We start from the raw sequence: 17,650 nt of genomic DNA, 5'->3' as shown, positions 1-17,650 counted from the left end.
AGACTTAATTACTCAAAAATCATTTTCTTAATGTTTATTAAATAAACATCTTAATGTTTATTAAATGAAACCATTTCATGTACTCTTGTATGTATGCATGTATTTCACAATAAAAATCCAGAGCCTGACTTAGGCAGCATCTCTGGAACGGCCAGTGCAATTAGGAGCCTGGCTCTCCATTATAACGAGAAATGCATGAGATGACTACAGTTCAGCCAGATACCAACAAGTTCTTCACTGGGAAATATTTAGGCTGTGAATCTTTCAACATCACTGATTATTCTAGGCCAACTTAGCATTACCACTCACAGATGACTCTAGGTAAATAAGTAAATAAATGCCAACAGAGCTGTACCAGTCACCTTCAAGAAGCCTCCAGTGATCTTGTATATTTAACTTCAGAAACTAAACAATGGTCTTTTGCTGTTTGGAACAAAAGACACTACTCATTTTAAATTGCATAGAATATGAATAGAGAAACTATGGTTTTCTCCATCTAAAACATACTCTGCATACAAGGGGGGAAAAAAAGGCATAATTTACTTTCCAAAATTAAATCTTCATAAACATAAATCTACTTTAAGCTATGTTTATTAAAAATTTAGAGTCAAAAGGGAGGTAACAATCAATGAAGATTAGCCAAGAAGAGGAATACTGGAAAGAACATGGGAAAAAAAGAAAAGCTTTAAAAGAACATCTTATTTTTAGTGAAATAAATTATACATTTTGTATTTTGAAAAATGCAAGCTGTACAATATGCATAGCATCATTTGACTTTTATTATAATTATGCAGACCATATTTGTGGACACAGGAATGAGCTGAAAAGGATAAACATTAAACTGCCTTGAGTGTAGGGGGGTAAGAATCTATATGACTTTCAAATTTTACTTTATCCAATTCTGACTATTTAAAATTAGTTAGAATTCTCATTATTTAGAGTTAGAATTAGTTATTTTCCAACATGCATATGCTTGTTTTATAAATATATGATATATAAGAATCTATGACTTTCAAAATTTACGTTATCCAATTCTGATTATTTAGAATTAGTTAGAATTCTGATTAGAGTCAGAATTGGTTATTCTCCAACATGCATATGCTTCTTTTATAAATCCTTTAGAAAGTTAGAAAAAAAATTGTTTTAAAAAAAAAAGGTTCCATGACAGCAAAGCTGCAAATTAACAAAATATCATTTAGACATATCATGGAAAAATTCTGAAAGTGAAAGAACTATGACTCTGAATACTTATTTTTGGAAAATATTTTGTAAAGCTGAATACAAGAACTCACTTTCTACTCTACTGAACAACTATCAGAAACCAAAACATAGAATTGGGTCAGAGGTTCTAATATTGGGGAAATGCAAACATTTTAAAGAAAAGAATCTGGAGAAAGAAATTAAGCAGGAGAAGCCACTCAACAAAAACAAGACTGAGTTATCAAATGAGCATCCACAGTGCCACCGGAACACCTCTCCCTTCGTACTCTGAAAACCTGTCCTTTGCACACAAGGCTACACAGCTGACATCGCAGCCTAGGCCCAAGTACTACATGCAGTGATTGCCAACTGTGATTTCCTAGAGAAAAAAATCATCAAAAAAAAAAAAAAAAGGAGGGACATCCCTTGTGGCCCAGTGGCTAAGACCCCACACTTTCAATTCAAGGGACCTGGGTTCAATTCCTGAGCAGGGAACTAGAACCCACAAGCAGCACCTAAGAATGTGTTTATCACAACTAAAAGATCCTGCATGCACAAGCGAGACTGAAGATGCTGCTTGCCATAACTAAGATCCGGTGCAGTCAACTAAATAAAAACATTTTTCAAATGTAGTGAGAATAATACAGAACTGTCATTTTTGCATTCACCAATTCTTTAAAAAGGAACATTAACACTTCAAAAGCAGGACAAATCTAACCCCAGAGCTAATACAATTCACAGGCCAGAAACTCTGAGTAGCAAAATTATTACATCAATTCAGTAGATGCCAAATAGGCTGTCAAAACACCTATTCTGATTTTTATTATTATTACTGGCCACACCATGCAGCAAGCAGAATGTCCCAGACCCATGCCCCCTGCAGTGTAAGTGTGGTATCTTAACCACTGGACCACCAGAGAAGTCCCATCTACTCTGGATTCAAAAAACAAAAGCAAAACCTCTTCAATTAAAATTAAAATGACACTTGCTGAACATGACAAAGAATATCTTCTGAAAACAAGGGCCAACACAAAATACAGTTTTCATGCTTTTACATTTATATTTTTTTAAAGAATTTACAAAAGCACTTGTATGTACCTGAAAATCTAGATTAATGAGCAAATTTTTAGTAAAACTATTTTTTGAGATCCTGAATAAGTAATAATAACTACAGAAAAATATAAAAGCAAAAGAATTATTCTCAAGAAAGTGTCAGCCTCAGACAGATTCACAGGCCAGTTATTTCCTAAACTTTCTGGAAAGAAATGGGAAATTGGTAACCTTCCCAATTTCTTCTAGAAAAATTGACAAGCTAACAAAGAAAGAACAGAAGAAAACTGTATGTTAACCTCACTTGCCATTTCTAGATTTTTTTAACTTTTGCAAATTTGACATGCAAAAAATGACACCTGGTTTTAATCTTGATTTCTTTGATCCATGTGTATATAGTTCTCCTATGAATTGTAAATGCCTTTTTTCTTTTTTAGAGAAATTTCTAGATTTTTAAAATTAATTTTATTTTTGGCTGCTCTGGATCTTTGTTGCTGCACACAGGCATCTCCGGTTGCAGTGCGCAGGCTTCTCACTGCATGGCTTCTCCTATGGCAGAGCATGGGCTCTGGGCATTTGGGCTTCAGTAGTTCCACCCCCGGAGAAGGCAATGGCACCCCACTACAGTGCTCTTGCCTGGAAAATCCCATGGCTGGAGGAGCCTGGTGGGCTGCAGTCCATGGAGTCGCTAAGAGTCGGACACGACTGAGCAACTTCACTTTCACTTTTCACTTTCATGCATCGGAGGAGGAAATGGCAACCCACTTCAGTGTTCTTGCCTGGAGAATCCCAGGGACGGTGGGGCCTGGTGGGCTGCCGTCTATGGAGTCGCACAGAGTTGGACCCGACTGAAGCGACTTAGCAGCAGCAGCAGCAGCAGTTGCAGCCCCTGAATCCTTAGGGCAGGCAGGCTTCAGTAGCCTAAAGTATATGGGCTTCCCTGGTGGCTCATACAGTAAAAAATCTGCCTGTAATGTGGAAGACTCAGGTTCAGTCCCTGAGTCGGGACGATCCCCTGGATGAGGGCATGACAATCCACTCCAGTATTGTTGCCTGGAGAATCCCATGGACAGAGGAGCCTGGAGGGTTACCGTCCATACGGTGGCAGAGTCAGAGACAACTGAAGTGACTTAGAACACATGCACGCAAGGCTATTACCAAAATATGACACAAAAGTCTCAGATTTTACTTTTTAATAGTACTGGAGCAAAAGTAAGGAATTAAGGCACAAGAACACCATCAACCCAAAAGAGACATCATATGTGCGCTATGCACTAAAGTGAAAGTGAAGTCACTCAGTCATGTCTGACTCTGTGACCCTGTGGGCTGTAGCCTACCAGGCTTCTCCATCCATGGGATTCTCCAGGCAAGAATACTGGAGTGGGTTACCATTTCCTTCTCCAGGAGATCTTCCTGACCCAGGGATTGAACCCGGGTCTCCTGCATTGGAGGCAGACGCTTTAACCTCTGAGCCACCAGGGAAGCCTATGCACTAAGACAAGTACTAAGCACCAAAAGTACCCAAATTTAAAACTTGGGTGGAAAAGCTTATAAATGACTCCCAGTCTCCCATTCTGGCTGCTTAGAATAAGAGCACCCAACTTCCAGACCATAACAGTTTAAGCTCCCGTTTATTGGGACCAAGATGTTCACAACTTCTAAAGCTCAAATTTTACTTTTTAATTCAGGTGATTAACCCAAGCATATTTTAAAAGAGAAGCAAATTTGAAATCTGAAAACATTTTAAACAAAATCATGTTCCGATCATTCATCCATAAGAAAAATATTTCCTTTGAAAAATGAGATTTTTATTTTGAAAACCAAATCCCAAGAAAAACGATCTACAAATCAAAAGCTTATGTCTTAAATACATCATAAAATTACAAGAAAAAATGGGTGGGCAAGTATTAAAGTGTTAATATCTAGGATATAAAAAGAACTGCTATAAATCACCAGGAAAAAGATGAACACAGGATTAGAAAAACTAGTGAAAGAAATAAGTAAGTCAAACAAAAAAAACTCATTAAAAAGTGTTCAAATTCACTAGTTATCAAAGCAAAAGAAACATGGTTCTTCTTGGTTTAAAAAATTTTTTTAAGTTTAAATAGTAAGATTAATTCCCTAACCTGGATGCAGAAATACCTGGCATATATGTTACATATGTATCAAAGCTTTAAAAATGCAAATGATATCCCTTCTTCTAAAAATGTAGTCTGAAGAAAAAAATTAGAAAAAAGCATATAGATTTCCATACAAGGCTATTCACCGTTCTATTCTGTTCACTACAGGGGGGAAATAAATAGCTCATAAACTAAATACCCAACAGTAGAAAGATCTGTCTAATAAAACATGATGTATTCAGCACAAATGAGCTGTTAAAAAATATGTTTTAAGGGACTATTTAATGATTTAGTTATAAGCCTAAGACACATTGCTAAGCTTAAAAACGGGATTTAAAAGGCCCCTGTAATCACTACAGATGGTGACTGCAGCCATGAAATTAAGACGCTTACTCCTTGGAAGGTAAGTTATGACCAACCTAGATAGCATATTCAAAAGCAGAGACATTACTTTGCCAATAAAGGTCCGTCTAGTCAAGGGTATGGTTTTTCCTGTGGTCATGTATGGATGTGAGAGTTGGACTGTGAGGAAGGCTGAGAGCCGAAGAATTGATGCTTTTAAACTGTGGTGTTGGAGAAGCCTCTTGGGAGTCCCTTGGACTGCAAGGAGATCCACCCAGTCCATTCTGAAGGAGATCAGCCCTGGGATTTCTTTGGAAGGAATGATGCTAAAGCTGAAACTCCAGTACTTTGGCTACCTCATGCAAAGAGTTGATTCATTGGAAAAGACTGATGCTGGGAGGGATTGGGGGTAGGAGGAGAAGGGGACGACAGCGGATGAGATGGCTGGATGGCATCACTGACTCGATGGACGTGGGTCTGGGTGAACTCCGGGAGTTGGTGATGGACAGGGAGGCCTGGCGTGCTGCGATTCATGGGGTCGCAAAGAGTCGGACACGACTGAGCGACTGAATTGAACTGAACTGAACTGTATGTATGGAAATTCCTTGGCAGTCCAGTGGTTGGGACTCGGGGCTGTCACTGCAGCGGCCCAGATTCACTCCTGGAAGGGGGAACTAAGATCCCACGAGTTGTGCGGCAAGGACAAAAATAAAAGGCCCCATGAGATCTCTATTTTGAAACACATACAAAAAAACATATATATATATGCATAAGTGAAAGACAGCATACATTAAAACAAATCAGAAAAAAAGAGGGAACATCAGTGAGTAAACTAAGCTTTTTTGTGTATAAGTTTTCACCACAATTCCCAAATTCCTTAACATCTCTAAGATGAGACACTGGTCCCACTTTCAGATCTTAATCCTGACCAATGCCTTCATATACTTCAGTAGCAATTCTAACCCCATATCATAATTAATTACTGTGAATTTCCTGCATATTCTTCTCAAATTAGCCCATTTCCTATAGCAAAAAGAAAAAGGACACAAAACTTCCTGAGAAATAACAGACACTCTGCAGGGAGTGTGCTCTATCTTTGCTCTCTGTACAGACTGGGTACAACTATACACACGTAGGAGGAAGTCTAAAGCAAAACCATTCCTTGAGACAATGACATCAGTGATAATATTAAGAGGAAATGCACAGACTTCTCTAATACTGAATACAATCTTCACCAAAATGACCGAAAGCTTCACACATGAGGCTCTCACTACTACAAAAATTCTTTTATAGCAATGGTTCACAAATTCTAGATGCACACTGTAATCACCTGGGAGAGTATTTTTTTAACCCCTAACTGCACCCTAGCTGATTCCAATTTGCTGTTAAGGAAATTAAGGCTGTTAATTTGCTGTTAAGGCTGATGACTTGAAGCATTTTTTCCAAACATCATACCAGAGTGAGTAGAGAAATCAATTCAGTAGACCAGGGCCAACAATATTGTTAATTAAAAAAAAATCAATAAAAATAAAAGAATGGGACTTCCCTGGTGGACCAGTGGTCTTGCAATGCAGGGCACTCAGTTTCCATCCCTGTCGGGGAACTGGGATCCCACATGCCCCTGAGCAACCAAGACCCCACACCGCAACTACTGAGCCCGTGAGACACAATGAGTTAGTCCCACGCACCGCAAGGAAAGATCCTGCATGATTCGACCAAGATCCCATGCACCGCAACCGAGACCCTACTCAGTCAGATAAATAAATACTGAAAAAAAAAAAAAGAATGGAATGAAAACATAAGAAAATATCACAATGTATTACTACTAGCACAGATACATATTTTCTCATGAAATGTTTTGTTTATAATCTGTAATTCTTGGCAATACTACCCAGATTGACCTACAGATTGAATGTAATCACTATCAAAAATCTCAGTTGTCTTTTTGGAAAAAATTGACAAATTGATCCTAAAATTCAAATGGAAATGTAAAGGACATAGAATAGTCAAAACAATCCTGAAAGAGAACAAAACTGGAGCACTCACACTTTCCAATTTCAAAACTTAATAAAAAGTCGTGATAATTAAGACAACATAGTCCTGGTACAAACTGTTAGTCACTCAGTCGTGTCCGATTCTTTTGCGACACTACGGACTATAACCCACCAGGTTCCTCTGTCTACGGAATTTTCCAGGCAAGAATACTGGAGTGGGTAGCCACTCCCTTCTCCCGGGGGATTTTCTCGACCTGCATTGCATACAGATAAGACATAAAAATCAACAGAATAAAATTGAGAATTCAGAAATAAATCTTAATGTTTGTCAGGTAAATTTGGACAAGGATGCCAGGACAATTCAATGGGGGGAAAGAATAGCCTTTTTAAAAAATGCTGCTGGAAATCCATATACAAAGAATTGAAGTTGGAGCCCCCCTACCTCACACGATATACAAAAAGGATCAAAGATGCAAATCTATGAGATAAAACTATAAAACTCTTAGAAGAAAACAAAGCGGTAAATCTTCTTAGAAATTACAAAGAGTGCTCGCTTCGGCAGCACATATACTAAAATTGGAACGATACAGAGAAGATTAGCATGGCCCCTGCGCAAGGATGACACGCAAATTCGATAAGCGTTCCATAGTTTTACACTGTTGGTGGGAATGCAAACTAGTACAGCCACTATGGAGAACAGTGTGGAGATTCCTTAAAAAACTGGAAATAGAACTGCCTTATGATCCAGCAATCCCACTGCTGGGCATACACACCGAGGAAACCAGAAGGGAAAGAGACACGTGTACCCCAATGTTCATCTCAGCACTGTTTATAATAGCCAGGACATGGAAGCAACCTAGATGTCCATCAGCAGATGAATGGATAAGAAAGCTGTGGTACATATACACAATGGAGTATTACTCAGCCATTAAAAAGAATACATTTGAATCAGTTCTAATGAGGTGGATGAAACTGGAACCTATTATACAGAGTGAAGTAAGCCAGAAAGAAAAACACCAATATAGTATACTAATGCATATATATGGAATTTAGAAAGATGATAACAATAACCCTGTGTACAAGACAGCAAAAGAGACACTGATATATAGATCAGTCTTATGGACTCTGGGGAGAGGGAGAGGGTGGGGAGATTTTGGAGAATGACATTGAAACATGTATAATATCATGTATGAAATGAGTCGCCAGTCCAGGTTCGATGCACGATACTGGATGCTTGGGGCTGGTGCACTGGGACGACCCAGAGGGAAGATATGGGGAGGGAGGAGGGAGGAGGGTTCAGGATGGGGAACACAGGTATACCTGTGGCGGATTCATTTCGATATTTGGCAAAACTAATACAATATTGTAAAGTTTAAAAATAAAATAAAAAAAAAATGAAATTACAACGAAAGTATAAGCAATAAAAAGATAAATAGTACCTTATCAAAATTAAAAAGCAGTTTTTAATTAAAACTTCAGAAAGTTTAGCTTAATTTAAAACTCGGAAAGTTTCAAATGACATCGGCAAAAAAATAAAGACAACCCATAAAATGGAAAAAGTTATTTGTAAAATTATGTATCAGGTAAGGGACAAGTCACATATATTAAGAAAATTTATAACTCAACAATAAAAAGACAATCCAACTGAAAAATGAGCAAAGGACTTAAGACATTTCTCCAAAGACAACATAAAACTGGTGAACTGCCCCACATCTTTAGGAAAATGTAAATAAAAACCACAATGAGACACCACTTCACACCTACTGGGATGGCTATACTCAAAGACAGACAATAACACATGTGGAGAAATTAGAACCCTCATAAATTGCTGATGCCTCCACTTGGAAAAAATTTGGCAGTTCTTCAAAATGTTAAACAAAGAATTACCATATGATCCAGTAATTCCACTCCCTGATATTTACTAAAGAAAAATTTAAAACATGATCACACCAATGTTCACAGCACCATTCTTAACAGTAGCTAAAATCTAGAAACAACACAATGACCATCAACTCATTAGTAGATAAAATGTGGCACTGATTCTTGCAACAATACAGATGTCTTAAGAACACTATGCTAAGTAAAAAGCCAATCACAAAAGACCACATATTGTACGATTCCATTTATATGAAATACCCAGATAAGGCAAATTCACAGAAACAGTGCAGATTAGCGTTGCCAAGGCCTGCTGGGGAAGGGAAAAGGGGGGGTGACTGTTAATAAGTATGTGGTTTCTCAAATTAAGACAGTGGTGATGGTTACACAACTCTAAAAACAACTGAAACATACCTTTCAAAGTGAAGACTTTATGGTGTGTGAATTCTATCTCAATAAAGCTTTTCTTTTAAGGTTATTCTGTCAAGAGCCCCTTTCCTGTCATTCCCACAGAACCTCATGTGGTTCCTTTACCATAAGATAGAAAGGTTATTTATTCATACTAACCCAAAGGCCTTACTGCAAAGTCTTATATTTCACAACCAGATCAAAAAATCACTTTGGATGTCACAACTAATTTTTTCCATTAAGTAGAAAAAGTAAATATCAGAATATACATCATATAATATTTTTGTGAAACTTGTTTTTGAGATACACACACAGACATATATATGTCGGTGAAAAGTTAGTCAGTCAAGACAAAGTTTGGAAAATATATTTTAGGAGTTGACAGACACCTACTCAAGGAACAAAACAAAAAGTACAAGATCTCAGAGTTGAAAACAAAATGCAAGAAAGGTGAAACCACTTTGGAGCATTACCCTAGGCACTGAACTAAACACTAGAAGTGAACTGGACTCTTATGTCTATTTTTACTGGTCAAGTGAATAAAAGATTCCCTACCCTGTTAACTTCCCAGGACTCCTGAGAGGGTTCAGAGGAGCCTCCTGCTCCCAGGAAGTTCAGGATCACTGCTGGAAATACAGGACCCCAACTTACACTGGGTGTCAAAAAGCATGTACAAATAGGAGAACTTCAACAGAAAAGGAAAAATCGATACTGCTAGTATATTCAGTTTATATCCACAGGTAAGAAAAAAAGAAAACAAGAACCCACAAAACTGCTCTGAGTGAAGGAACATTTTCAAAGACTGAGGGTCAGAATCCCTGATACAAAAGATATGAACAGCACAGGATACCTGAACCTGAAGCAAAGGTATAAATTGTGTAGTTCCTTCCAGCTAAGTATCTGAGCTCATCTTTAAAACAGCACAAAAAATGAATTTGGAGAATTACAAAAACAGGGACAGATTCTACCAAAAATTTATTTCCAGGGTCAATCTCAAGATGAGAAATTTTTTGTTCATTCAAACACTAAGTACGATATTGTAATTAAGTCAAAAATACACTGAAAATAGGACACTTTAATATCATTAAATATTATATACATTAATGCACACCAATAAATATTGAAAATAAAAAGGACCACTATCACATTTAGACCTGTTCTGTAAGTACTCTGCAGTTTATATTAGGAAAAAGAAGTATTTAAGAAGAAAACAAAACAAGACCTTTTGCAGCTAGCATGACTGTCTATCCAAGAAACTTAAGAGAATCAACTAAAAAGTAAAACTTAACAGAGTTTGGTCAGGTCATATGCCAGACACAGTGCTGTTTCATTTCCCTTGAGGACACACAAATGACTCCCCTTGCATCTAGGATATGGCCTATGGGAGAAAATATTACTAATTCCAAGCTCAGCCCATAAGAAAACTCTTCCATGCACAAAATCTCGCAAAATTACAGGCCAGATTTTGAAGTCCATTGTGATGTAAGATGGAAGGAGCCTAAATTCCCAACTTACCTGTTAGGGGAGAATCACCTAGAAAAATGTGAGCAAGAAATAACTTTTTATTTTGTTAGTGTACAGATTTTGGCTAGAATTAATTAAGCTGAATAATATAGGTGGTCAGGTATAAAATATATGGACTGCATATACATACTTTCTTTACACTTGCTTTATAAATTAGGAAATAGGGTACGGAAGGGAGGAGGAAGAATATCATCTCACTCTAAATAGCAAATATTTTAAAATAAAGAGCAACAAATAAGTGATCTGTAGACCATACATTAGTGAGAACTTTAAAAATGAGAGCTATTAAATCTGCATGAATCAAAAGATTTGTTCATAGAACAATTCAATATTATAGGATGAAAAGTCTCCCCAAATTAACATATATTTAATGAAACTGCCCATTAAAAGTTATTTTGAAACCCTAATTTTGTTCCTTTTTATGGATGAGTAGTATTCTATTATATATATTATATATACCACATCTTCTTTATCCATTCATTTCTCAATGGACATTTAGGCTGCTTCCATGTCTTGGCTATTGTGAATAGTGTGGCTATGAACATAGGGCGCATGTATATTTTTGAATTATAGTTTTGTCAAGATATATGCCCAGGAGTGGTACTGTTGGATCATACAGTAAATCTATTTTCAGTGTTCTGAGGAGCCTCCATACTGTTTTCCATAGTGGCTGTACCAACTTAGAGTCCCACCAACAGTGCAGAAGAGTTCCCTTTCTCCATACCCTCTCCAGCATTTGTTTAAAAAATGCAAATCTTAATAGCATATTTCTCAGAGTGAAAGCAAAATCAAATATAACTTGTCTAGCAGCATCAACTTTACTCAAAGATTAGAGAGGAAAAGTGTTTAATGTTAAGCCAAGTACTGATGTTTCTGGAATAGAATATAAAATTCACATTAATTTTAGATAAAAAGACTTAAAAGTGTCAGAGTTTTCATACTCCCAGCACTTCAAAATATGCAAATATTCCCCTATACCACACTTTTGTAGAGTAATTTGTGAAGCGGTGTCTTAATATAGAAAGAGCTCTTGACAATAAAATGTGAACTCAAACTTTTCAGTATTGATCACATAAATATTAATTATTACTATGAAGCAGGAATAAGCAAACTTTCTACAAAAAGCCAGACAGCAAATATTTCAGGCTTGCTGGTCATATAGCGTCCTGAATGGTCACAACTATGTTTCAATAAAACTTGTTTTACAAAAACAGATGCTGGTGGTTCCCCAATCAGCAACATTCTCATCACTTGAGAACTGGTTAGAAATTCAGATTACCAGGCCTCACCCCAGAACTTCTGAATGAGAAACTCTTAAGTTTAACATCTACCATGTCAGACAAAAAAGAGCGTGTACCCGCAGCCAGGTGATGTGCCTTTTGGAGACAGCAAAGGATTTAAGCCAGCACTGCAGAGGGGACAATAGAGTCTCCAAATTGGATACTGAAATATCAACCACAGCATTTCAAGTAGTGCTTTTCATCAGAAGCAGGAGAAGACCATCCACAGAGTTATTATACCAACACCTTTGTAATGAAGTCTTGGTCCAGAATGGAAAAGTTCATGCAAGTTTAACACTGGGGCATGTATGTTGCTACTTGAACAAAGGGTTAGAGGGAAGCCACCTCAAAGGAAGACTATAAAAGAAACGTGAATGTGTTGGGGTTGAGGGCCTGTGGGATGTTCCTACAGGAACAAATGAGGGAACAGAAGGAATAAAGGACTCCGAGTTGGGGTGCAGACCAGACTTGGGTCAAATTCTGACTCAGCTACCATGATCCTGGGGAAGGAGCTAACCACCACCAACTTCAGCATTCTCAGATGTAAAATGAGAATAATACCTACTTCCACAGGGCTGCTGTTAGTGAATACAAGAAGTGCCAGGCTAAGCACCTGGTGACCAACTGACACTATCTTCTCTGCTCTCTTCTATGCCAACAGGAGCTAAGAAACATAGACCTTCAAGCAAGACTTGGGTACAGCATTCTATCACTAAGGGACCCAAGCTTTACTGAAGCATTAAGAGCAGAATTCAAGACCCAAGAGTTAACTTAGAAAAGTTAACCAAGCTCCAGTTTCTTCATTGATAAGATGCAGACCAGAACCACGTTGGCTGCCAGCTGTTGGAATCAACAATAACGACCTCAAGTGCTCAATACATAGCCAGTGCCCATCAGTACTGTCTGGTCTTTCCTGGGTCCCCTCTATTGCTTACAGAGGTTCCTGGAGAGAAGAACAATTTTTAAACTTCTTTTGAGTTCAGCTTACAAGATAGGAAGATTCAACCCTGTAAGATTCACATGCACACAAATGAGAACGGTCGCCACCCAGATAGGCAGGCCTACACCAGGCACTCACTGAGACACCCCAGGGCAACTGACACAAGGAGACTGTAAGGATGAGCTGCTTTCGGAAAAGCCTGTGGAAAGAACCCAGGACTAAAGAAGGCTTTCTGGACCGCAGAACAGAAAAAGCCATGGCTTATGGTCCAATGCAACCTTGACCTCCTCATATGAAAAGAAGAAAGTGAAAAACTCATCAATGCTACAGAAAAACAACGATGAAGGAAGAACCAGAGTCAAGACCATAGCCAACAAAAAGAGGCTGTGAGTTGCACTCTGAAGTTGCTGAAAAGTTCATGGGCAGTGAGACTAAATTAGTTGAAATCTTAAGTATGATCCTCCATAAGATTATGCCCTGCCCACTACTGCACCCATTACACTTGAATACTTCTATATTAGGCCTGCAAAAAAAAAAAAAGAAGTAATGCAAGAGACAGTTATGAAAAAAACAAACAAACAAACAAGTAGATGGACTTTTCCTTTATGGGATAAACTTTCAAGGAAGGTTTTAGAGGCCACCCAGACCTGAGGTCAGGGATTTGCCTGCCTGAGGTCAGAGGACAGAATTAAGACAAAGGACGATGAGAAGTTCCCAAGAAGATTTACATTTCCATGCAAGACCTGTTTCAAGGAAGAACAAAATCTGACTCCATATTGGATCTGTTTCTTCTACTTTAACCTTTGCTTCCAGTTGCTTTTGTTCGCTAAAAGGTTCCTGTCCACATACATAATGGTCTGCCTAGGGGAACCCTGTCCCTCTGCTTGAATCTTTGTTCAGAACCCTGTCTACCTGTGGATAGCTACAGGGAACGAAGAAATAAACACATCTGCCCTCCCCCACAAGGCTGGCCATTCCAGGAGATACTTGCAAGATTAATGGCCTTTTTACTTTACTTCCTCACCTCCCACCCCTCTATAAAGGAACCTAGCATCCAGACTCCAATAAGATGGCTATTTTGAGACATTAGTCTGCCATCTTCTCAGTCTGTCAGCTTTTCAAATAAAGTCGTTATTCCTTCCTTCAACACCTGGTTTCTGATCTATTGGCCTGTTCTACTGCAAGCAGGCTTCCCTGGTAGCTCAGAGGTAAAGAATCCACCTGCCAATGCAAGAGAATAGGGTTTAACCCCTAGGTCAGGAAGATGCCCTGAAGAAGTAAAAGGCCTCTCCAATATTTTTGCCTGGGAAATCCCATGGACAGAGGAGCCTAGCAGCCTTGCAAAAGAGTCAGACATGACTTAGCAACTAAAACAACAACCTGTGGCAAGCAGAGCAAGCTTCAACTCAGTAACAGAATCCCCCAACAAACACTCACCCCACCCTTTACTACTGCATTTGGTCACACCAGGTTGGCATGGCAACTTAACATGCCATGGAATGTGTGGTTCCTGGGGCAGCCACTTTCCTTCTAGAGCAGAACTCTGATCTTGCCCTCAACTCCCTCTCTCATTCCCCACATACGGCCCATCAGCAATCTCCTCAGCCCCATCTCACAATATGACTACTTCTCACCACCACCCCCATCCACTCAATCACCATCTTCAGCCCTGTACTAGCTAGCTCCCTTGCAGACCTACCCTGCTCACCCAGACTTCAGTCTATTCTCACATATCAACAATCAGCATGTCTCTATCCCCTCTCTGTTCAAAACTCTCCAATGGCTCCCACCACCAACCCCGCTTTCAAAGTAAAATCTACAGGCCTTCCTCCTAGGTGCCTGTGGCCTACCATGACTCAACTCCCATAGTCTTTCTGACCTCAAAATCATTCTCTCTTCCTCCTGCCTCAGGGCCTTTGAATCTGCAGTTTCCTCCACTGGGAATGCTCTTACCCCAGACATCCACATGACTCGCTTCCTACCATCTCCACTCAAAGATGACTCAGAGCTTCCTGTTCTACCCTTCCTAAAATTTCAGCTCCCACCCAACACTTACTACCCCCAATCCTGCCAGATTCTTCTTCAGAGCACAAAGTCTCATTGTCTGCCTCCATACTAGTGTGTGAACTGTGTGTGTGGAGGAAATCTCCATATAGCATCTGGAGCACCAAAAGCATTACCTGGCACACAGTCTGCAGTCAATACATGCACTAAATGTGGAGAGGACTATGAAAAGCCTAAGCTGCAAGCAAATCTCAAATCTTGGACAGCCAACAGTCTAGAACTGGTTACAAAACAACAGGCCAGAAACAGCAAAGCCAGGGAGAAAATGAAGAGAGTACCATAAGGAGTACAAAAGACCAGTAAACCCCATGGTGGTAGCTCATAGCCTAACCTGAAGCAGGAATTCTTCCCCAGCAAAAGAATGAAAGAAAGTCCAGAGTCAGGCCCTCTGAGGGAAGAATAACTGGAAGAAAAGCAGGGAGTGAAAATGAATAAATAAGGTTACCTCGCATTGGGAACAGGCTAGTGTGTTGGGAGTTCTTTAGGCAAGACCTGGAAACAGGTCAGGGAAGGATTGCAAAATGTTTAAATTAAAATAACCTAAGAGTATTAAGTAAAAATAAATCAGCTTTTTAAAAGCTTCCATTTACAAGTACAAGCTCTATAGAACTACAAATTATGACTGCTAACTTCTAATTCCTTTAATCATAATGGGAAAATTCCTTAAGCCATCAGTAATACAAGAAATGAGTCCCCAAACGGATCCCAGGTTTTTCTATGGAGACACTGAAGAGGGTGGCAATAACCAACTCAGAATTTCCAGTATCTAAAGACTAGGTTTCAGTCAATAATGTTTGGATTAATAGCATCAGTCATCAAATTAGCTGAGGTACACCTAACTCATTTCTGCAATGCTATGAGCCTTTGCTACATAAAAATAGGCGGTATGGTCTGAAACCTAGCCAATATTCTAGACAGGTACTTTCATAAGCATTTTTGAAATATCCTAACAGACATTAAAATTCAACTTAATTAGAACTTCCCTGATGGTCCATTGGCTAAGACTACACACTCCCAATGCAGGGAGCTGTGGGGCTAGGGTTCCACCCTGGGGCAGAAAACTATATCCCTGTGAGGCACCTAAGTCCCAGCACAGCCAAATAAAGAAATATTTTTTTAAAATAAAGATTAAAAAAAAAAAAAATCGACTTAAGTGACTTGCCACAGTCAGAAAATACAACTGCCACACAACCATTTGAGGCATGGGGGTGGAGAACTAATAAAAAAAGGTATTAAAATACCAAGTTTCTTTAAAAAAATTCACTCCCTACTCCAAGCAAAGAAGTGAAATGCCCTGGGATTCAAAGAAAGAATCTGGTCAACATTTCAGCAAAGGAAATAGTCCAGAAAGCAGATAGCTCATGTTCAGGCTGTCAGGTAAAACAAGTAGTCAGCTGGACACACCCACTCACCCCCTTTTAACTAAAACATGTGCCACGAGGGCTTACTCTGTGCACACTCACTGCTGGGCTTTTAAAAGACAAGTGCCCAGAAAGCTATTAAATTCTGGATGAGTGCAGAGAATTCAGAATTCTGAGCTGAAAGGCTCTTTTTATAAATCTCATAAGACTCACCTTCAGGGGCTAAATGGGCAAAGTCATATGTAAAGGTGAAAACGCAGGTACAGACAACTGGAAGAAAGAAGTCTCAGTCCAACAGCATCCAAATGCAAAAAATGTAAAAATTAAAATGTTCCAACCACCACTGCCTCTAGCCTCTGGCTTCAAAGAGGAACAAACTGGGAAAGGAAGGTCACATGGCAATTCATGACAGCTCATACCAGACTGTCTCAGGACTCCCAGCCATGTCCTCACACTGTCCAGCCTTCTCTGAACATAGACATCCAAATATTAGCTGGGTTAGCATCTTCCCTCTCCTCTGTTACAGCACCGCAAGCCTAAAAGTAGAGCGACTCCTAATGCCTCAGACCCAGAAATCCCCTATGGGTGACTTGCTTCCACCTGCAGTTGCCCTCATTTACCCTTTGCACTGACAATCAAGAATTTTAAGTCATGCTTAAAACCCCCAGCCTGCAGGCCGAATTCCTGTCAGCTACCCATCAAAGGGACATGTAGAGTCAAAGGAAGGAGAAAATTCTGCGCCCATAAACTAGTCATACTCGAAAATGTCAATTTCTTTTAACAGGAAGGTGGCAACAAGGGGACCCCGACCCCCGAGAGTCTTGTCAGAAAGAAAGGCCCTGGGGACTGGGCAGGAGCTCCTAAAATTACTTGGCGCAGCCACTGTAGGAGAGAAAGAAAGCAAAAATATAAAGGGCACCCCCCCTCCCCTGCCGCCGCCTCTGCCGTCCCTCTTGATGGCCCTGCATTCCTGGGGGCACAGAGATGCCCGCGCGCACCGCCTGCGGAGGGCCGACCGGAGAGCGATCGCAGGCTGCGCGGGCCGAGGGCCGGGGAGACCCCACTAGCCTGCCCGCCGCGCGGCCTGAGGGCCCGAGCGCCCCGCGGCTCCGGCCACGAGCAGAGGTGAGCGCTCAGGGGCCCGGCGGGGGCTGGGGGTCGCCAGGCATCCCTGCGTCCCGCAGCCAGGATGACCTGCCGGTGCGGGGGGACCCGGCAGATGGGCCCGGGTGTGGGGGCGCAGGCCGCACCGCGGGGCCACTGACAGCGCGCGGGGGCCGTGCCTGGTTGGCCTCGTGGGCGCCGCAGGCCCCTCGCTGCCGGGCCTGGCAAGTGCGGCCCGCGGGCCAGGTAGGGGGCGCGGCGGCCGGGCTCTCACCTGGCTGCAGCTCGCCGGGCTCCCGTCCTGCCGGCTGCGCCTCCGCTCCGCAGTACCAGCCGTTGCCTCTGGCTCCCGCGACTGCCGCCTGCAAAATGGCGCCGCGGAGGGGCG

The 17,650-nt window shown here is 40.5% G+C and overlaps 1 protein-coding gene and 2 non-coding genes across 4 annotated transcripts in view; 1 reads left to right on the top strand and 2 right to left on the bottom strand.

Annotated features, from left to right (window-relative positions):
- Positions 1-17,650, bottom strand: part of SLC23A2 (solute carrier family 23 member 2) — a 142,270-nt gene extending 124,620 nt beyond the window's left edge. The window contains exon 1 of one of the 2 annotated variants that reach the window (XM_006047752.3): positions 17,537-17,650. The gene's annotated coding sequence lies outside the window, so the exon portion shown is untranslated. Of the gene's footprint in view, positions 1-16,371; positions 16,704-17,536 lie in introns of those variants that run through there. The other variant, XM_025264049.2, reaches the window with a different exon arrangement.
- On the bottom strand, positions 3,660-3,732 carry TRNAW-CCA. Its single transcript has one exon. It is a non-coding gene; the product is annotated as a tRNA-Trp (tRNA).
- On the top strand, positions 7,253-7,359 carry LOC112578978. The gene has a single exon (XR_003103414.1). It is a non-coding gene; the product is annotated as a U6 spliceosomal RNA (small nuclear RNA).

Source organism: Bubalus bubalis, chromosome 14, assembly GCF_019923935.1.
Source record: "Bubalus bubalis isolate 160015118507 breed Murrah chromosome 14, NDDB_SH_1, whole genome shotgun sequence".
Taxonomy (NCBI): domain Eukaryota; kingdom Metazoa; phylum Chordata; class Mammalia; order Artiodactyla; family Bovidae; genus Bubalus; species Bubalus bubalis.
The sequence above is the reverse complement of the archived record's forward strand: the minus strand, read 5'-3'. Positions and strand labels throughout refer to the sequence as shown.